Genomic DNA, 22,222 nt, shown 5'->3' with positions numbered 1-22,222 from the left:
TGGATTCGCTTTGCCAGTATTTTGTTGAGGATTTTTGCGTCGATGTTCATGAGTGAGATTGGTCTATAATTCTCTTTCTTGGTTGAGTCTTTGTGCGGTTTTGGTATCAGAGTAACTGTAGCTTCATAAAAGGAATTTGGCAATGCCTCTTCTGTTTCTATATTGTGAAATACATTAAGGAGTATAGGTATTAGGTCTTCTTGGAAGTTCTGGTAGAATTCTGCATTGAACCCATCTGGTCCTGGGCTTTTTTTGGTAGGGAGGTTTTTGATAACTGCTTCTAATATTCGCGACTAACAGGTCTATTTAAATTGTTCACCTGATCCTGGTTTAACTTTGGTATATGGTATTTATCTAAAAAAGTGTTCATTTCCTTTACATTTTCCAGTTTTGTGGCATATAGGCTTTTGTAGTAAGATCTAATGATTCTCTGAATTTCCTCTGTGTCTGTGGTTATGTCCCCCTTTTCATTTCTGATCTTATTAATTTGCAAATTCTCTCTCTGCCATTTGATTAGTTTGGATAGGGGTTTGTCAATCTTGTTGATTTTCTCCAGGAACCAGCTTTTTGTTTCACTAATTCTTTGTATTGTTTTCTGTGTTTCTATTTTGTTGATTTCTGCCCTCAGTTTGATTATTTCCAGTCTTGTACTCCTCCTAGGTGAGTCTGCTTCTTTTTTTGCTAGAGCTTTCAGGTGGGCTGTTAAGTCTCCAATGTGAGCTTTCTCTGTTTTCTTTAAGTGGGCACTTAGTGCTATGAACTTTCCTCTTAGGACTTTTTTCATAGTGTCCCATAAGTTTGAGTATGTTGTTTCTTTATTTTCATTGAATTCCAGGAAGACTTTAATTTCTTTCTTTATTTCTTCCTTAATCCAGGTATGGTTCAGTAGTTGACTGTTCAGTTTCCATGAGGTTGTAGGCTTTCTGGGGGTAGCATTGTTGTTGAATTCTAACTTTAATCCATGGTGATCTGATAAGACACAGGTGGTTACTAATATTTTTTTGTAACTGTGGATGTTTGCTTTGTTACTGACTATGTGGTCGATTTTTGAGAAGGTTCCATGAGCTGCAGAGAAGAAGGTATATTCTTTCCACTTTGGGTGGAATGTTCTATAGATGTCTGTTAAATCCATTTGCTTCATTACCTCCATTAATTCTCTTATTTCTCTGTTAGGTTTCTGTCTGGTTGACCTGTCCATTGGTGAGAGAGGAGTGTTGAAGTCTCCTACTATTAGTGTGTGTGGTTTGATGGCTGCCTTGAGTTTTAGCAATGTTTCTTTTACGTACGTGGGTGCTTTTATATTAGGGGCATAGATATTCAGGATTGAGACTTCATTCTGATGAACTGTTCCTGTTATGAGTATAAAATGCCCCTCTCCATCTCTTCTGATTGATTTAAGTTTGAAGTCAACTTTGTTAGAGATTAGTATGGCCACACCTGCTTGTTTCTTCGGTCCATTTGCTTGATAAGCCTTTTCCCAGCCCTTTACTTTGAGTAGGTGCCTGTCTTTGTGGTTGAGGTGTGTTTCTTGTAAACAGCAGAATGTTGGATCCTGTTTTCTTATCCAATCTCTTAGCCTTTGCCTTTTTATAGGTGAGTTGAGTCCATTGACATTAAGTGATATTAATGACCAGTGGTTGTTAACTCTGGTCACTTTTTTAGTCGTAGAATTTGTGTGTATCCCTTCTTTGGTTTGTGTTGATGAAGGGTCTCTAGATGTCTGAGTTATTGTTGTCATTGTTGGACTCCTTGGTTAGTGATTTTCCTTCTATTACTTTCTGTAAGGCTGGATTTGTGGCTACGTATTGTTTAAATTTGTTTTTATCCTGGAAAATTTTATTTTTTCCATTTATAGTGAACGAAAGCTTGGCTGGGTATAGTAATCTGGGCTTGCATCCATGGTCTCTCAGTTTCTGTAGTACATCTATCCAGGCTTTCATGGTTTCCATGGAGAAGTCAGGTGTAAGTCTGATAGGTTTACCTTTATAAGTAATTTGGCCTTTTTCCTTTGCAGCTCTTAATATTCTTTCCTTATTCTGTATGCTTTGTGTTTTGGTAATTATATGGCAAGGGGATGTTTTTTTTTGATCCAGCCTATTCGGTGTCCTGTATGCTTCTTGAACCTTCATAGGTATATCTTTCTTTAGGTTGGGAAAGTTTTCTTCTATAATTTTATTAAATATATTTTCTGGACCATTGAGCTGCACTTCTTCTCCTTCTTCTACTCCTATTATTCTTAGGTTTGGCCTTTTTATTGTGTCCCATATTTCCTGAATATTTTGTGATGAGAGTTTGTTGGACTTGCTGTTTTCTTTGATCAGTGTGTTTATTTTCTCTATGGTATCTTCAGAATCTGAGATTCTTTCTTCTAACTCTTATATTCTGTTGGTTATGCTTGTTTCTGTAGACTCTGTTTGTTTACTTAAATTTTCCATGTCCAGCCGGCCCTCTGTTTGTGTTTTCTTCTTTGCCTCCATTTCAGTTTTCAAGTCTTGAACTGATTCCATTATCTGTTTGATTGTTTTTCCTTGGTTTTCTAGGGTATCATTCACTGATTTATTCAATTCTTCAAACTTTCTGTTATATTTCTCATCCATTTCTATAAGGGCGTTTTTTTACATGCTGTTTAAGGGCGTCAATCACTTTCATGAAGTCAGTCTTTTCTACTTCTTCTTGATTAAGGTGTTCATATCCTCCCGTTGTGAGGTCGCTGGTTTCTGGTGGCTTCATGTTGCTTTTCAGCTTGTTGGGCGAATTCTTGCCTTGGCGTCTGCCCATCTCTTCTTCCAAATGCTCCCTTATGGATCTTCTTTTACCACATCAGGTCTCCTTGCCTACCCAACACTGGCTCTTCCCAATGTTGGCTCTCCTGGCGCCGAGAGATCAGGTCTCCGTGCTGGTTGGGCAGCTCGCAAACAAAGCGCCTACCCTGCTTGGTGCAGGCAGGCCATAGAAACAAAGGAACTCCCGCCTGCTTGGGTGCCCCGAGGATTCGGACCCAGTGCCCAGACAGGCTGGGCTGGGTGATGTTATGTGCCGAAAGAGGGCGGTGGGGTGGAAGTGGGGAGGGTTCTGGATGGAAGCTGGGTGGGTTAGGAAGAAAGAGGCAGTATGCATGGAGTAGAGGCCCTGCAGAGAGCCCAAGAAGGATAGGGGGCCAAGGAACCTCTGAGCTCCCTGTCCCAGGCTGGCGCCGTGGGGCCAGAAACTCACCCCAACGCTGGCTCTCGTGGCGCCGAGAGATTAGGTCTCCATGCTGGTTGGGCAGCTTGCAAACAGAGCGCCTACCTTGCTTGGTGCAGGCAGGCCATAGGAACAAAGGAACTCCCACCCGCTTGGGTGCCCTGAGGATTCGGACCCAGTACCCAGACAGGCTGGGCTGGGTGATGTTATGTGCTGAAAGAGGGCGGTAGGGCCGAAGTGGGGAGGGTTCTGGATGGAAGCTGGGTGGGCTAGGAAGAAAGAGGCAGTATGCAGGGAGTAGAGGCCCTGCAGAGAGCCCAAGAAGGATAGGGGGCCAAGGAACCTCTGTGCTCCCCGTCCCAGGCTGGCGCCGCGGGGCCAGAAACTCACCCCAACGCTGGCTCTTCTGGTGCCCAGAGATCAGGTCTCCGTGCTGGTTGGGCAGCTTGCAAACAAAGCGCCTACCCTGCTTGGTGCAGGCAGGCCATAGGAACAAAGGAACTCCTGCCCGCTTGGGTGCCCCGAGGATTCGGATCCAGTGCCCAGACAGGCTGGGCTGGGTGATGTTATGTGCTGAAAGAGGGCGGTGGGGTGGAAGTGGGGAGGGTTCTGGATGGAAGCTGGGTGGGCTAGGAAGAAAGAGGCAGTATGCAGGGAGTAGAGGCCCTGCAGAGAGCCCAAGAAGGATAGGGGGCCAAGGAACCTCTGAGCTCCCCATCCCAGGCTGGCGCCGTGGGGCCAGAAACTCCGAAAATTAGAATTTCTAACGTTTCGTTCGGGTTATTATTAACAGCAAGGCAATGATCATCCTGTTTATTTTGTTTTGGATCCTGTGTGTTATTTCTGCATTGGACTATTACTGTTCTGGAATTTATCTAAAATATTAAAGCATTTAAAACACGCGAGGGCACACAAGTTAGAGCTATAAGAACTCATCTTTTAAATACGTGATGCCATCAAATCAATGGTGGTGAACATCCACCTTCTGAGGTCATGGGGACTGATCACATGCCAACCCCATGTGCTTCTGCATTTAACCTTGAGAGTCTGTTGGAAGAGCATCTCCTGGCCACTTGGAAATGCACGCCATGATCTTTCAGTCCAATTTGTAAGTAAGTTTTGCCTTGAGCTGGGTTTACATTGCCTTCATTTCTTGTTCGTAAATTATCCTTTTGATACAGAAAACTCCACTTTTTTTGTCTTTTGATGTGAAACAACATATGTTTTCAAGATGAAGTTCTAAACAGTTTATTCTGTTTAATTATAAAACCCTATGCAACATATGGAAGTCATGGGAGAGGAAGGATGAGAGACGGAAATAATTCAGCCCTACAGAACCAGTGAAATTAGACATAGAAAAGGCTTAGTAGGTCATCGATCAAAGAAAGTGAGTGTGTTTTGACTCCCAGATTTAATATGCCAGAGAAGTTGTGTCACCCGAGGTATCTCCAATCTTCTGATAGAGAAATGAAAAGAGAACATTTAAGGAGTAGACACCTTAATCAAAGGCAAGTCCTCAGAGATGAAAATACCAGAAAGAAATACGTAAGACACAGAAGCAAGGCCAATGGTGAGATAACTCTGACAGACCAAGGTGACAGAAATGTAGGTGAACGTTTCCTAGCTCAATGTACCAGTCATGTAGAATAACCACACTGGCAAAATGCCCAGAGATCAAGGCTTAAAATGACACTGTGACAGCCAAACAAGCCAGAAGGGTCAAAGGCCAGGGAGTGTCACCTGTGTGCGTGCAAAACCTGGCCCTTTCATCTAAGGAATGTCACTGAACCCTTAGAAATCTCAGGCCCTGTTTTTCTCCTAGTAAAACGCACTGAGTAGGGACATATGCTGAGTGTGTCCTGGGGAGGACATATGCCATAAGAGTCTCTGTGCTCATAAAGGACAATCAAAACAGATCAGTGGCTGGTATCTGCCAAGATAATCAGAGCACAGTTATCCAGAAACATTGTCTTCACAGGGTAACTTATGACATCCGCTAACAAAAAGCTTGGGCAAAGTAAAGTCTTGTTGATAGTTTATTGCTTTTGTTTTTCATGATTTCACTATTGATACTAGTAGTGCTTAGTAGCCACTGAAGACACAGATGATTGCAGGATTCCATAATGAGTTGAAGGAAAATGTGCTAGTGAATAATCTTTAAAATGTACCATAATCCCTGTCAAGTGTCCACCTACGATCTCTGCTCTGTGAGCTGGGTACTGAGCTTTGCTGGTGATTGATCACATCTGTCCACAGTTAACACCGAAGCCAGCAGCTGCCTGCTTTCGGCAGCCTGCCTATTCCCCTAATGCAACCCTAAAAATTCAACAGTATTTGGTAATTTTAGCCAGGTCACTGTTGCAACCGAACTAATAAAAGTAAAAAAAAAAAAAAGGTGGAGGATAAGGTGTCCTAATTTGTTGAGCAAATCAAGCTACGATTCTAAAATTCTACATGGAAATAGGGGGCAGTGTCTTCAATACTTTTTAAAGTACTATGGATAGTCTCTGCATGTATAAAGTGATTATTTTTTTAAGCTGGAAAATAGGAGTTGAGGAGTAAAATGCTACTTGATTCACATATTAATGTGGGAACTTTGAAGACTATATTAAGTGGTCTTAGTCCAAGGTTCTACATGTTAAAAAACTAATTTAAAGAAGAGGTTATTAATAGCATTTGTTTTGACATATATACAAATACAATTATTTGATATATTATGACAGGAGTGAGAATGAAATGAAAGATTTTATATCTGTATATACCTGGAATCAGACACTCAGGGAGGACGTAGGATGAGCGGCCACCATCAAATTAAAAAACAAGTAAAAATCACCAAGGAAGTAATTTCTTAAAATCATTGTGAATATTGAGACAAAAAGAAATAATAGGGTAAACTGTAACAACTGGGACCCCCAAGTCCAACTTGACTTAATACAGTGAAGGACACGAGAAAAATAAATGGAGAATTCACGAGTTCTGAGGTGGTAGAAACCACATATGCTCTCAGAGGAGAATTATGAACTTGCTCTTGAGCCATGTGTTTCTTGATGACCAAAACTGTTTCCTTATTATCTGAATATAGACAATACATTCCTATTTTATGAATATAAAATAGGGAGATTCTATTTAATATTATCATGCATGTTACTCTGATTTTATTGTATCAATGGTTCTACTAATTTGTAGGATTCTTGACCTTAGAAACACAACTCAAATTTTATTTTTTGGCAGGATTGCCGCGATGGCCGCCCAGGGAGAGCCGCAGGTCCAGTTCAAGCTCGTCCTGGTGGGCGACGGGCGGCACCGGCAAGACGATGTTCGTGAAGCGCCACTTGATGGGCAAGTTCGAGAAGAAGTATGTAGCCACCCTGGGCGTGGGGGTGCACCCGCTCGTCTTCCATACCAACAGAGGACCCATCAAGTTCAACGTGGAGGTGCACCCGCTCGTCTTCCATACCAACAGAGGACCCATCAAGTTCAACGTGTGGGACACAGCCGGCCAGGAGAAGTTCGGGGGCCTGCGCGATGGCTACTACATCCAAGCCCAGTGTGCCATTATAATGTTCGATGTAACATCAAGAGTTACTTACAAGAATGTACCTAACTGGCATAGAGATCTGGTACGTGTGTGTGAAAACATCCCCATTGTATTGTGTGGCAACAAAGTGGATATTAAGGACAGAAAAGTGAAGGCTAAATCTATTGTCTTCCACCGAAAGAAGAACCTTCAGTACTATGGCATTTCTGCCAAAAGTAACTACAACTTTGAAAAGCCTTTCCTCTGGCTTGCCAGAAAGCTCCTTGGAGACCCTAATTTGGAGTTTGTTGCCATGCCTGCGCTTGCCCCACCTGAGGTGGTCATGGACCCAGCTTTGGCAGCACAGTACGAGCATGATTTAGAGGCTGCTCAAACGACTGCCCTCCCGGATGAGGATGACGACCTGTGAGAAAGTGAAGCTGGAGCCTGCGGCAGAAGTCTAGTTTTATAGGCAACTGTCCCGCGATGTCAGCGGTGCAGCGTGTGTGCCACCTTACTTAGCTAAGCAGATCGTGTACTTCATTGGATGCTGAAGGAGATGAAAGGGCTTCGGAGTGAATGTGGCAGTTAAAACATACTTTTTTTTTTTTAACATACCTTCATTTTTTTGGACTTGCATATTTAGCTGTTTGGAACACAGTTGTTTCCTAAATTTCAAAAATAAGACTGCTACAGTCACATCGCACTATTCAGTCAGTGGTAAAATCTTGTTCCTGTCATTCCCATTCTTTTTGTTTAGAATCAGAAGAAAGTTGTATTTCAAATAATCTAAAAAAAATTATTTTTTCCATCTGGGAAGGCAATTACACATTAGACCAACCGATACAGTAGAAAGTTCAGATTTTTTTCAAGCAATCTTGATTTCAGGGTATCTCAGCTCAGCCTGAAATTACAGATACCAGCAATTTAACCCAGTTTTTTCAGTTGCTACTTGAGATTTTGATGCTTAAAAATGTCAACAGTGGTGATCATACATACAAATTTCTATGCATGGAAGCACTGTGACCAATTTGGCTTGCATGATGATTTCCTAGAACATAATTCTTAAGCCTGGGAGGATGTCTCTTTACTCAGTCACCAGGATATGGCTAAAGTGGGCTGCCTAGCAAATACGCTCAGAGAACTGTTATGCTTTTTTCAACTAGGGTTCATCTGAAAAGCCTGGTAAAAATAATGTTCACTTTCTCAGATATCCTCTGTTATTCATCTGCTTCCTTTGTTTACAAATGACTTGTTCTGTAACTTCAGCATTTATTTAAGAAGTACTAAATTTAAGAAGTACTAACAACATCAAGTTTTGGCAAGATATGGAGGGGTTTTGTTGGTACCAATGTATAAACTAGACTGAACACTTTTGAAAACTCTAGGTTATATATTTAATGTACATAACCTAAATGTACATAAAACACATCAATTTTTTATTTCTGAACATAAAAATGAGTGCAGACTTCCAACCAAAGACAAGAATATTCCTGATAGCTTTACTGAAAATAATTGAATAACTCTTAGCAACAGGATGGATACATTAGGATATACTCATGCAATGGAATACTGTTCAACAATGGAAAACCAAAAACTGTAGCTATACTTCATAACATGGACAAGTGTCATGGAGAAAAAGCTGAGTGAAAAACTTAGGCCCCAAAGAGATTAATAAACAAAATCAATCTGTGGTGGCAGAGGTGAGAATATTGGTTAACTCTGGGGACATTAACTGGAAGGAAGCACAGGAGAGAATAGGAAGTAGGGTCCTAGAAACAGTCTCTGACTTAGTGAGTGAGGTTTCCAGAAGGGTGTGCAGCACATGTGTAAATCACACTGAGTTGTACACTTTTACTGTATTGGAGGTAAACCAGGAGAGAGAGAGAGAGAGAGAGAAAGAGAGAGAGAGAGAGAGAGAGAGAGAGAGAGAGAGAGAGAGAGAGAGAGAGAGAGATTAACAGAGAGGAAGGGTGGTAAGACAGAGTGGGAAGGCAAAAAGAAGGAAGAGAAGGAAGAAAGAGAAAGTGGATGGAGGAGAGGGAGAAAAACAGAGTGGGAATAGGAGAGGGAGGAGATGAAAAGGTAGGAGGGATGAGAGTCAGAGAATTGGAGACGGAAAGGAAGAAAAGATAAAGCATTTTGTCCTAGCGCTTGAGGGTCTGGGAAGCCAGTCTAAAATCACTTTGGGTGCTCCCCACTTGTGATCTCATAGACGTTACTGGGCTCCTGCTCAGAATCATATTTCAAAACTCTCAGAAAACCTAGGTGGAGATGATATTTTCCATAAATAAATATTAACCGCAGATGGGAATCATATGTGCAAACAGATAACAAAGCAAGTTGTGTTGACTTCATTTTGTTTTCTCTCTGTGGTCAGTCATAAAAATATTTTCCACAGAGCAGTACAACAAGGTTCAGTGACATTGGGAGGCTGAGGAATATTGGTTTAACCAGGTTACACAAGCTGGAGGGAACCGAATCAAAGTACTTCCCCCTGACTACAAAAGAAAGGGGTCTTAAAGAGGAAAAATAGACAAGACACTGCAATGCTTGTCCCCTGTTTTTGTTCTGAGGAAACTAGTTGGAAGCAACCTCGATGCATCCTCTTAAAAACCTCTTATGCATTCTTTAAAAAACCTTTGGTAACACAATTTACTATATTTATGTGTGCATGTAGACATGTATGTACATGTGTTCACATAGCTGTGGAGATCAGAGTTCATGTAGGTTGTCTTCCTTAATGCTCTTCATTTAATTCTTTAAGACAGGGTCTCTCACTACACTTGGAACTCATCGATTTGGCTAAGGGCTGCCCAGCAAGCATCAGGGGTCTTCCTGTCTTCATCTCTAGCCTGTGGATTACAGGCGAGCTTTGCTGTTCCTAGCTTTCTATGTGGGCACTCTGCATCTGACCTCAGATCCTGATGTTTGTACAACAAGCACTCTAGTGACTGATCCATCGCCCAAGTCCCAAAATCACCATCTTAACCAATTTGTTTTGATGTTCTGGGGATTAAACCCAGGGCCCTGCGCTTGCTAGACAAGTGCTCTACCACCAAGTTACATCCATCTCTTCAGTTCCTGTTTGTTCATCTTCATAAACTAATTCATAGTAATGTTATTATAAAGTATCCTTGTGAAATTTGCTATATCCACTGTTTTAATTTTTAAAATGCTCTACTATTTGCTGAGTTAAAAGTACACTCATTAAATTGTCAAGGATTCTTCTATTTCAAGCCAGGATCAAAAGTCACAGTGGTTTGGAAGAACAGAGGTAAGGGCCCTGAGTCAGAATTTTTAATTTAATCCCAGCATGGCTACCGGTTTGCTACTTGGCCTTCAGCAAGAAATTTTAACGCATTTCACCTCAGCTTCCTCATTAAAAAGAACAAAAGAAGATATCGATTTTGCTAACTCAAGTTAGCTAATTGTGCAGCAACATCTTCCTTTTGAGGTGGCTCTGAAGGGTAAAATCTAATATGTGAACATGGAGTGGCAAACAGAAAGTATGCAGAGGAAAGGGAAAACGTGTGAATTCTCACCAATACAGAAAGTTAATTTTTCAAACTTCTGGTGGAAAACCATTTCAAAGGAAAATAAGACTCTGTGGTGGTTAGACCAAGGATGGCCCCCACAAACCCAAATATCTGAAAGCTTAGGGAGTGGCATTAAGAGGTGTGGTCTTGTTGGAGTAAATCTGTCACTACGGGTGGGCTTTGAGGTTTCCATGGCCTAAGCCAGGCCCAGTGGCTTTCTCTCTTTTCCTGCTGCCTTTGGATGTGGATGTAGAATTCTCAGCTATCATGTCTGCTTGCTTGCTGCCATGCTCCCTGCCATGAGGATAATGGGCTAACCCTCTGAAGCTATAAGCAAGCTCCATTAAACGCTTTCCTTGATAAGAGTTGCCATGGTCATGGCGTCTCTTCCCAGCAACAGAACAGTGACTAAGATGCCGATCATCAGCCACATTCTGACTAGATTGCCGAGGAGAAGGCACAGCTGCAAGTCACTAAGGAGTTCCCATTTTTCTTTCGGTTGCAGACAGAACAATTTCATTGTTCACTCAACAAACACTGAATGCCCATTTGGTGCCATTTAAAGAAGGCAAATAGATATTTACTGCCTTTCTCCTATGCCAGTTACGTTTGCTATGCTTGGACCCTAAGGAGAAATGCCAGATGACTTATGACAATGGTGGCAAGAAAATATTCGATTGTATGTTCGCAGATATTTTTCATCTCAGACAATAAGCATCTACTAGTTGGAGAGGCAATGAATAGAAAACATCCCCAAAGAAAAGTGTTAGTTTCTGGGCTTGTGCAGTCAGCATGGTTGTTCACAATCACAGGCTCTGATTAGGACAAGGGGACACGAGACTTACATGCACTTGCTAAATGGCTCTGTAGCTTCTCATTCTAGCTTCAATTATACTGGCTCACATAAAGTAGAACACAAAGTTAGTACAGATTGTGAAAGCCAATAAATGGCGATGATGACACTTTTTACGCTGAAAAAAATCATTTGATGAGATTCATTCTAAGATCAAAGCAACAGAGCGGTATTTTGACAAAAAACAGCACTAGAATCTAAAAATGCCAAAAATACATATTTAAGGAAGTATTCATAGTCAACATTATTAACTTTAAAATTTATCTTTTAACAATATTTATTTATTCATGTGGATATGTGTGAGCTAGTGTGAGTACATGAACACCATGTGTGTGCAGGACCCTGTCTGAGTAAGTCCGAGGCTATCAGATTCCCTGTGTGGGAGCTGGGAACTGAACCTGTGTCCTCTGCAAGAGCAGTAGATGATATTAACCTCTGATCCACAGCTCTAAATCTTATCTTAAAGTGCATATTTTCCCTTTGAAGTATTAGCTAGTGATAAAATGTTCTCAAGTCATAACAATTAGCATATGAAACATGGTTTTCTGTTTGTCTTATTGGAACGATCTCTTTTTATTTAGAATTACATTAAAAACAAGCACATTCATGAGGTTGTTTATGTAGAACATGTAGCATATTCAAGTGTATTTGCATATGTCAGGGAGATGTGATCAAAAGCATTTCTCCATTGAGGTGTATAGTAGAAAATAAATTGGAATGTATAGAAAGAAATTTTGGGAAATGAAGGTTGAGAGATGTAGCAGTATCTGACAGAATACAAGAAGTGTGGGAAGTCTCAGCTCAAGTCCAAAATTTTCTGCACAGCCTATGAAAAACATCTGATGTGGGATATGGCATAAATCAATATTTAAGGTCTATATTTTGACCTTAAAATATGAGTGTGAAAACTTTGACACTATATTGAGAAGTAAGGACTATGTTCATGTCTGTTTTGACCAAACAGACTTTGTTGCCAATAAGTCATTTTGAGTTTGAGTGGATCATTCAACAGGCTTGGGCAACAGAACTTGGTACTTTTGGGACGTTCACTATGCTGGGGGGGGGAAGCTCACTGCTATGTCCGAGGTTTAACTGCCCTCAGGCAGCCATCCAAGGGAGGCCATGTGCAGGTGAACGATGTGCCTGAGCCTTATCTTCTGAGCCATGCACACAAGTGAGTCCATATTGTGCCTTCTTTCCCAGTCTGTTGGCTGTGTCAATACCAGTGAATGATCTCAGGAGTTATTACAAGGCACAGAACAACACAATCAGATCTTCACTCCAATTTCTTACCTATACAAGTTCTGAGATACAGTCTTGGGTTTTTTGAGGTTCTCTGTTACATAGTGACAGCTAACTGCCAGCATGTGTCACCCAACGTGATGTATGCGGTAGGTAGGATTGAATAGCTCTATCTATATAGAATGGCCCATTTAATAGTACATACCTAAGGTTCAGCTGCCAAAGTGTTCTGGAGCTTATAGGGACACTGACCAGGTGGACTACACTCCTGGCATACAGAGTGGCGCTAGCATTAAAGCTGATGAATTTAGATCCAAGAATTAGTAAAGAGAAATTTCTTTATAAACAATATCACTAGTGTATATCATTGCATCTTACAGAGCAGAATGAGTGGTGCTGTTAGCTAGGGGATGGTAGTAGTTTTAAAAGGCGGGATCATGAGCAGGATGTCATCGGCATGTACCCTTATGGTGTCTGTGGAACCTCAGCCTTTTCCTATCTTTGCTTTCTAAGAACAGAATGAGTGACTGTTCTGCCCACTGCTCCGTTATTGTCATCTGGTCTACCCACAGGGAGCCAATGCAATGGGTCTGCCTGATATTGCACCAGAATCTTCAAAACTGAGAGTCCAAACAAACCTTCCCTCTGGATATGTTAATTACCACCTGGTATTTCAGTACAGTGACAGGGCGCTAACAAAGCCAACTCTACCTTTAGCTGATGTGACTGCGCCGCCTTGAGGAGCTCACTGGAAGTGCAAGCTCCTAATCAGCTGTGGTCCTGCACAGGAAGACTGAGGAGTCTTTAGCACAATGATCCTTCACGGACATTTCTTCCAGGGACCCTTTCATAGAGATATGAAGAACTACCACACAACTTTCCATCTAAGATATTTTACTGTTTAGATTGTACCCAATCAAGAATTAAGATAGATATAAAAGATCCACACTGTCATGATGGCCATGCTTCCTTTTGTATTCAGACAATTTGAGGAGAAACTACTTGAAAGGGTAAAAACAACCCTACTGCCAAGTGGTGGCATTGATGGTGGTAGATTGTGTGTGTGTGTGTGTGTGTGTGTGTGTGTGTGTGTGTGTGTGTTGACTAATGGAGATAATTAGTTGCTTATGCTATAAGATAACAGGAGACACTTTTGGACAAAAAGTTTTCCTTAATTTGAAAAAAAAATGGCTAAAGAAGAATTTGTGTCTTCTGCTGTATGTTCAAGATGAGCATACCAGAGAGCTGACTCTTGGTGGGGTTTTGGTAGAATTACATCTCCTTCTAGCCCATGGCCTCCAGTAACCCATTCTAGGATAAACAGTCTCCATTCCTCAGTATGTTCTAAGGATGAGCTGTCCAATCTGCCCACACATGGCAGACAGCAAAGTCTCCCGGTCACATTCCATGAGCCGAAGTGGCAGCTCACACTGGAATCTGCCTGTGCCCTGTGAGACTGAAGAGAGAGGTTTCCGTGATAGACAAATCCCACGGCCTCAAATAACTCAAATGACTCGTCCACTGCAGTCCTTTCTCAAGGTCATTTATCTGGTGAGCCTTTCCCTGTCTGCTTTAAAGATTTTTGGAGCCATTTCCCACATCACAGCAAAGAACAGACGTCAGTGGTCAGAGGTATAAAAAGGAGAGAACAAGATTTATTCCTACCAGATTAGAGAAAGTGGGTTCACGAATCCAACGGTTCTCCTGAAGTGGAATCAAAGAGGCAGTTGGCAACACGTGTTACTCATCTAAATCAGTGTGATGACATTAAGTGTGGGATGCAAAGAGAAGAGAACGTTATATGAAATGATTAGATTCCCGATTACTAACTAAATTAAGTGTTACTATTAATTAAGTTAGAAGAGATGGGAAAGGATTTTGACCAGAAGGCACTACTATCCGCCCCCCATCAGGGAATGTCACTCAAATTCTGGGACAGGATAATCAGTGACACTGCCATTCTATTACATCACTTCTAACAGGCCCTCGGGAGTCAGCTGGATTCAAGGAAACCCTTAAACGTGAACAGAATCAAATAGCAAAGACTTGGCTTCGTCTAAAATAACAGGGAGCTTGTTGAGCTAAATGTTACCGCTGCCAAAATCCCAGATTGTGGAGATTGCCTTACGTGGAAATCAAGTCACTTTCTGGCATACAGTTTCACTCATTAAGACTTGGCTAACCTGGCCAGTGCTACTGAGGACAACCAGAGAGATAGAATCAGAGGGAGGCCTCTCAGCCAGCATCACCCTGATGAACTCCTCCAAGCTTGTTTCCGCCACTGCAGCATCTGCATCCGTGTCTATTTTGTTCACCAACCGCAAATACTTAATACCTACATGTATGTGTAGAGTCATAACCGAATGCTGCTTGATTATCTAAGACTAACATTTTATCTTGTTGAGTTACTTAATGTGTTTCTGTTTTGAATTTTTTTTTTCCAGAGTGTTTGAGTGTTTGGAGAAGTGTTTAGCAATTTGGCCGATGTGGTTTTGGGGAAAGATTTAAAACAATGGAGCTATGCAGAATGGGGTGAGTGAAGAAAACTTGGGACATGAGAGTTCTACTAGTAAACACCTGGCTTCAGAACACAGTTACACCCTTACACAATGAGCCCCGTTTCTTTCTTTGTCTTCTTCGTGTCTCTGTTCTACCGGAGTTAGCCCTCCAGTAATAGCTCAGCAAATGTTTATTGAGTAAATTAATGAGCACTAATTTAAAGATAATTAAACAATTAGTAGGTAATGAATGATTTGTATTTAGCAATTTATAATAAATTACAAATTACTTAGTTAATCAGTAAATAATTAAACTTCAAAAGAAATAACTATGAGATATTCAGTAAGTAAACAAATGGCCAGAATAAAGAAAAAAAAAATCCCCTAAAATGAAAGGGCCAAAATAGTGGATATTTGCGATGAGAAGAAATGTTATTATTTTCTCACAGTGTAAGATATAAGTGGGTACTGAAACAAAATTAGATAAATTAGTGTGAGTAGTGCAATTCGCAGTATCATCTCGCATAATAACCTATTATTAACAATGATTTATTTAATATTCAACTGCTAAATGCCCAATTTAGAATCTTACTGTTTAAGCATCTTGAGAGAATTTTCTATTCCAACTGCATTGCTCTGCAGATGAGGAGTCTGAGACTCATTTTGGATGAACACCTGCCCTATGCTTCTTGGCAAGTACACAGCTCACCGCACATCCAGGCAGTTCGTTCCTTAAATTTATCCCCTCTGCTCCCATGTCTCCAGTGTCTACTATGGATCCTTTCTAGGATGAAGGGCAGCTCACTTGTAACTTCTAAATTAGTATATGTTAAGGTATACTCGAAATGACTGTCATTTTAAACCACAATGTTTCAAAGTGGGTCTCTGATCTTCTGAATCTAGCATGGCCTAGGCCCGAGTGGTTTATGAAACATTCACTTTTAGCGTCACTTCTTCCAGGGAGCAGAGGAGACCTGTTCATAAATCCAGTTTAATCTTTACCCATTCTTTTAAATTGTCCTCTGTAAGAAAAGCCAACTCAAATGTGTACAACAAACGTGACAAGAAAAGATGTGAACCACAAAAACATCCCAAAAGAAAGTCAACCCGTTCTTCAATGAAAACAATTAAGTACCAGCATATTTTTTATCATCTGGTAAATGCACATAGTCAAGCGCACACACAGGATCCCAACATGTGGCACTTCAGTGAGGACTGCTTTCCCCATTGTTTTCAGTCCTTCTGTCTCTGCGGCTTTGTCAGAGATCTCAAAAAGGATGTTGAGAAAATTGTGTCTTTCCTACTTATAATTAAAGGTAGTCTCTCTTGTTGAATAATAACTTTAGCATTACATGATCTCATATGATGATGTCTGAAATAGATATATCACAAGAGAGTATTGACTCTCTTCACACAATCCTCTCCTCGATATAAAACATTCCCCACCTCAAACTGCATATTAATAGCAACAGGTTAGCAGTGCTATGGTAGGTAATGTGGCTGTGGTGAGTATTTAATTAACAAAGGCAAAACAATGAGAGTAGAGATGGCAGAATTTTTCTTAGAGTGAATTAAAAAAATAGAAAGAAAAGAAAAATTAGTCTTAAGTGTCAGGAGAGCAGAGTGCTGCCATCTGCTGGCAATGGAATCTGGGTCAAATTCCCCTTTTCACTTTGTTTTCTTTTGAGATTAATTTCTTTTCATTTCAAATCCTTTGACGATTTCATTCACGTCTATGATTAAGTCTATCGGTATCATTTATTTTTCTTCCTTTATTTCCTTCCACTTTTGCGTTCTCTTCCTTATCCCCCCTCTTTGTTTTAAACACACAAATTGTAGGCTATCTGAAAAGGGAACGGCACTAACATTCCACAAACAGGGTTCTAAGGTTAGATAATCTGTGACATGATACTCAATAAATTTCAAATGTGGTCCACATCTCAACGGGAGATTTCTTTACACCTAACAAAACTCGAGAGAGTCTGGGAACATCTAGGACATTTGACAACCATGTTCGGAACTCGTTTCGGGCCCTCAGTGGTCTCCCTTGCACCTGTCACCTGCCATCTCATCCTTCCCATCTGCTCCATGGGCTCTGTTAGTGCGCCTGGGACTTCACGTGGGCATATTTTACAGAGACAAATTTATTGTCCCCCATTCTCTTTTCCTATGTGCTCAGCAGATCATCACTGTGAATTTATTACTTAATTGAAGTTTCGGGGTTAAGATGACTCTGGAAAGAGTATAGGACCCCCTCCACCTGCTGATGGCTCTGCCTCATCATCCACTGAAAGATTTATGAAGAAGGACAGGGCCTAACATGTGACCTTTAAAAACTGCTCACGGTCTGTTCTCCCCGGAAAGAATTCTAATGTCCTCATGGCTTATGTTATGGGCTGTGTACAACTGCTGGGGAAAGACGCTGAAAATTTAATGAATTTAAGAAAAGCTGTGCAAGTTTCTCCTTTGGGGAAGCCTTGGGGAAGAAGGTAACAGACAGAAAAAGCACAATCAAAGAAATTACACTTTCCCCCAAGATGGGGACTCTGTGGGCTAAACTGGTACTCATTTTTGTCGAGAGCTGGGGTTATTACTGTGGCTGGTCATAGACGTGGAAAGAGAGAAGGAATCTGACCAATATCTGAGGAACCAATGCTAGAGAAAAATAATTGTCACTCTCCTGTCTGAGTCATGGAGACTAGATCAAGGGTCTTAAGAAGCTGTGCTTGGCATGTGTTGTGTGTGTGCCTGTGTGCACTTAAATAAGAGGTAGAAATGTCCCTGAAACTATGCAAGAATCTGAGACATGGCTGTGGTCAGGGAAGAGTGAGTGTATTGCAAGTGTTGAATGGAAAATGAACAGGACCAGACATACAGTTCCTCTGGAAAGTAGACAACATCCAGACAGTAACTATAAAGAAGTCAAAGAAAAGACAAGTAACAAGTACATGATAACCAACACAGGAGTATAATCACCAGCTGTTTCTAAAGTGGAAAAGAGAAGACTATGCCGTTTTGTAAGGAATAATGCTACTCCTTAGCAATAAACATTTGTGCAGAGGAAACAAGAAGAGGATGTGTGTCCAATGTTTGTGTAAGTGCCCAATTCAGAATTAGTGGTGGAATTCACAGAATATAATATTTCCAGTTTTGTATGAAGATTTTAAGTTTTCTATACCGAATGTACATAAAAGTAAAAGACAGTAGAGGTTTATGGAAACCATGTAGTCTAGTTTCTTCTGCCAACAACTCACAAGCAGAGAAGTCAGAACAAGGTTTGACAAACTGTAGACTGTTTACCACATCTGGCCTGTCAACTTATTCTTGTAAGATAAAGCTTTATTGCAAAATAGCAGCTATATTTACTCATTTACTATGAGGTCAGAGGTCAGTAGTGTGACATAGTATTTGCCACACAGATAATATACAGAAACTATTACATCAAATAGTGGATGTAATATTTCACTGTTGTGCCAAACCTAACAAATCTGTCACCTCTGGTCAGAAGTGCTCAGCATTGGAAAATTTACATAATTTCAACCAACCATACATTAGTCACTTGCTGTTCTTATACCCCAATCCAGGCTGTAATCTCTGAGATAATATACATTCATATCTTCATGCTGTCTTGGATTTGTTAAACTGCCACAAAACATCAAAGACTAAAATTTAGCATTTTTGCATCCAAATGTGTACAATATGTGTATATACTGTGTTTATACTGTACTTTGAAACACAGGCAAATCACTGTTCGCCGTCTTTCCAGTGTGACAGATTACGCACCTCTGTCCTTCCGACCTAAAGAGAAGTTTTTCAGATAGGAGGTGTTCATTTCTACTCAACAGACTGGCGCTGGACTCTAAAGTTTTTTGTCAGATGATGTGCGCTTTTAGTAGTCTGCCAGTCACTCCAGAAGTGAGCCCCGTTATAGACACAGTTTACCAAAATATCCCAAGAAGATCTGCCCTAGGGATTAGAGGACTCAAAGTTTGGAGAGTCTGTTCAGCACACTTCGTCAGCCATGCTTAAAGACGGCATTCTGTGCCTTGGTGTAGTTCCAAACGAGGAGCTCTTTAAAACCGAAAAGCAGCACTTCTCTAAGAATGACATGGGAAGACAGACTAGAACGTCAATAGAGAACAATTATTAGAAGCTGTGGACAGCAAAGGGTAGGATGAACTCTGAGAAGAGGAGGCAAATCTGAAAAAAAAAAAAAAGCAATCAGAATGTCCTTAGCAGAAGTGATGAAAGGCTTTTGCGTGTTAAGACCATCAAAGTAAGAGGACTGAATTAATCCAATCAACACTATTAGATGCCCATTTAATGCCAGGTACCGGGTTATCACAGCAAGAGGCAGAATGACAAACCAGGCACCGGTGTTGTATTCTAGTGCAAGACCCCCCTCCCCAGGGGGAAGTTAAGACCTGTGTTGTCCTTTTGTAGGGGATCTGAATTTTCTTGGTTTGGCCAGGTTACTCAGAAACCCAAACCTCTGTTTTCTCAGTTCCACCAGAGGAAGGTGCCTTTCCCCTCCGTATGCCCTTGTAAGACCCATGGTCATTCTGTGGAGGAAGAATAGCTCTCCTATCTGGGGTGAGGAAGGTAGTTTCTCTCTTCTATCTTGGGCCCCCTTTCTCCTTCACATGTGGAGTCAGTTTGGCTATGGGGGCTCCGGGAGGAATTTCCCTGGGGCTGAGGAAGCCCTATCCTCCTTTTAAGGGAGGTATTCCCAGTGGGCCCAGGACCAAAGGTTTTCTTTCTATCCCCCTCCTTTTGGTTTATTTCTACTTTTCAATCAATAATCTGAATAACTAGATAATTCAAAACTCACTGTCCTCTGAAAAACCTCAGGTTCTCATTAGTCTCCTTGCATTTTATCTTTTACATTCCCAACATCTCCTGGCCACCCTCTTCATGACTGAGGAGAGGGCAAGGGCCAGCTTGAGAGCGAGCATAAACACTGTCCTTGGACCAGGAAGAGGACCTCTTGAGGACAATACAGCCCCAGGAGAGTGGATTCTTCCCACTGCCTGACCTGACTGGGACCCCAACACAAACAAAGGTAAGAATGTTCGGAACAACTTTTGCCAGGATTGAAGGCAGCTGCTAAAGAAAAAAAAATCCACCGATGTCTTTAGTGTCCGTAAGGTTACGCAAGAGCCCCCAAGTTACCTGCTGGGTTGCTGCAGAGACTCTGTGAGGCTTACTGGGTGTGTTCACTCCTATAGACCCATATGTGCTAGCCAACTAGCTGGCAACCAATATTGCTTTTGTTATGAAATTGGCCCCATATATTAGAAAGAAAGTTTATAAGCTAGAAGGGTTTGAGGGTATGAAGAGGTCCCAGTTACTGGATGTTGCTCAAAGTTTATAAACACTTTGTGGAAAAGCAAAACAAGAAATTGGCCAGAGCAGTGGTGGCAGCACTCAGGGAGATTGATGACAGGCTTCCCAGAGAGGGAAGCCAAAGATGCTGGGAAACACAAAAGGCTAGAAAGGGACCAATGTGTTTATTGTAAGCAAAAAGAAACACTGGAAGAATGACTGCCCGAATTGGGAGACGGAAGAAGGATGCCCCTGACCTTCATTTGGGTAAGGAATGACATGGCCAGGGTTCCCCTCTACCGAGCCCTTAGGAGCTCAGTGTAGCATTAAAGGTAAGAGACAAAGCTGTTAAATTAATGATTAACATAGGAGCATCCCACTCAGTCCTTTAAGAACTGCTCAAAGCACTGATGTCTCAATGGACAACCATCAAAGCAGCAAAAGGACTCTTTTCCCCTGGCTAACTTCTCAGATGATGGACTTCGGTAAGATACTTTGACCCACTCCTTCATTGTGTCAGACTGTTCCTATTCCCTGGTGGGAGAGATTAGATTGAAAAATCTACAGGACACCATATCCTTTGGAGGGGGCTCTAACAAGGTCACACTTACACCAACAAGGCCACACCTCTTAATAGTGTCACTCCCTATGACTAAGCATTCAAACACATAAATCTATGGGGCCATTCCTATTCAAACCAACACACACTTCTAAAGGCCAAGTAGACCCAATATCAAGGTTTCACCCCATCTGAAATTATGTTTGGAAGCCACCATAAGCTAAGAGATGTTCATAAGATCAAATTACTAACGAGGTCCTTCTCAAGTCCTTACAGACCCTGCATCAAGCCCAGAGGCCTATTCATCAGATAGTTTAAGGGGCTGCATTCTTGCCTGTGTCTGAACCTGCCCACAAGTTCCAGTCTAGGGATCTTACGTGTATAAAGAGGATCAACCTAGCATTTGAAGCCAACATAGAAAGACCCATACCCTGTGATCCCCATGATCATATTTCCAAGAAAAGGAAACCCAAGACAAAAAAGGTTTGGTCAAGGTCACAACGAGTAAACTCTCAGGGGATTGGAATAAATGGCAGATTTACCACAGTCCACTCTTCCTCTGGTTGTTCATAACGATCAAAAATAGAAAACCTGTCAAGCTGATTCTAACAGTAACATTATCCTAAAGCTAATAAGGTAATTGAAGAAAATCTCAACAGGAGGCATAGAAGTTTAAAGAAAATGTCCCGAGAATGCTGTTAGCAAAGACCTCTTGAAGACAGCTGCACATCATTGTGGCAATTCCGTAGGATTTTAGACATAATTAGCTTTCATATGCAGACCTCAGGGTCTTCCATCAGTAACATCGATAGATAACGATGACACCTAGAGGAAAAGAATCCCTGGTCCAGTGTCTAACTGTCTATAAATGCCTAATCTCTGAACCCAGTATGACAGTTTCAACGGTTCTGACCATGTGGTCTGGGTCTCTGTTCTGATGAGCATGTGGGATTTTAATTTTCAAAGGGAAATGAGAGAAAAACTGGGGGTTTTCTGATGATACAATCTGACTCCAGAACTTTCCCCCAAACAAACAAAACCCAAACAATTTTCACAGTGACTTGTTAAGGAAAAAAATGGATTAAGAGGAAATGAGCCAAAAAGCAAGTGGGGACAGTGAAGAAACCTCAGGCAAAATTGACTTAATTTTTCAGAGGGGAGCAGAAAATTCAATATTCAATATTTAAGTAAAAGACACAGATTTTGGTGTTATTTAATATAGTATCTCAATATATATACTTTATATACAATGTCATAATATATAATATAGATATTCTGATAGGAGACCATAGAGGCAACCTAGTGATGAAAAATACAGGATCTTCTGGAAGAAGAATAAATGGATAAAGTCCATCTTCATAAGACCTTCAAGCTGCTCTTTGGAATTTGATGGTCATGGTGGTGGTTTTGAATGGGAACTCTCCCCCATAGGCTCCTGTATTTGAATGCTGGGTCCCCATTTGAGAAGGTTATCAAGCCTTCAGGAAATAGAGCCTTTCTGGAGGA

General features: G+C 41.2%; 1 protein-coding gene and 1 pseudogene across 4 annotated transcripts in view; one reads left to right on the top strand and one right to left on the bottom strand.

The window, feature by feature from the left end:
• Window positions 1-22,222, bottom strand: part of Samd12 (sterile alpha motif domain containing 12) — a 389,695-nt gene that overhangs the window by 194,735 nt on the left and 172,738 nt on the right. The window lies entirely within an intron of this gene.
• LOC142843527 (GTP-binding nuclear protein Ran-like) lies at window positions 6,412-7,489 on the top strand (annotated as a pseudogene).

The sequence above is a fragment of the Microtus pennsylvanicus genome, chromosome 2, assembly GCF_037038515.1.
Source record: "Microtus pennsylvanicus isolate mMicPen1 chromosome 2, mMicPen1.hap1, whole genome shotgun sequence".
Lineage (NCBI taxonomy): Eukaryota > Metazoa > Chordata > Mammalia > Rodentia > Cricetidae > Microtus > Microtus pennsylvanicus.
The sequence above is the reverse complement of the archived record's forward strand: the minus strand, read 5'-3'. Positions and strand labels throughout refer to the sequence as shown.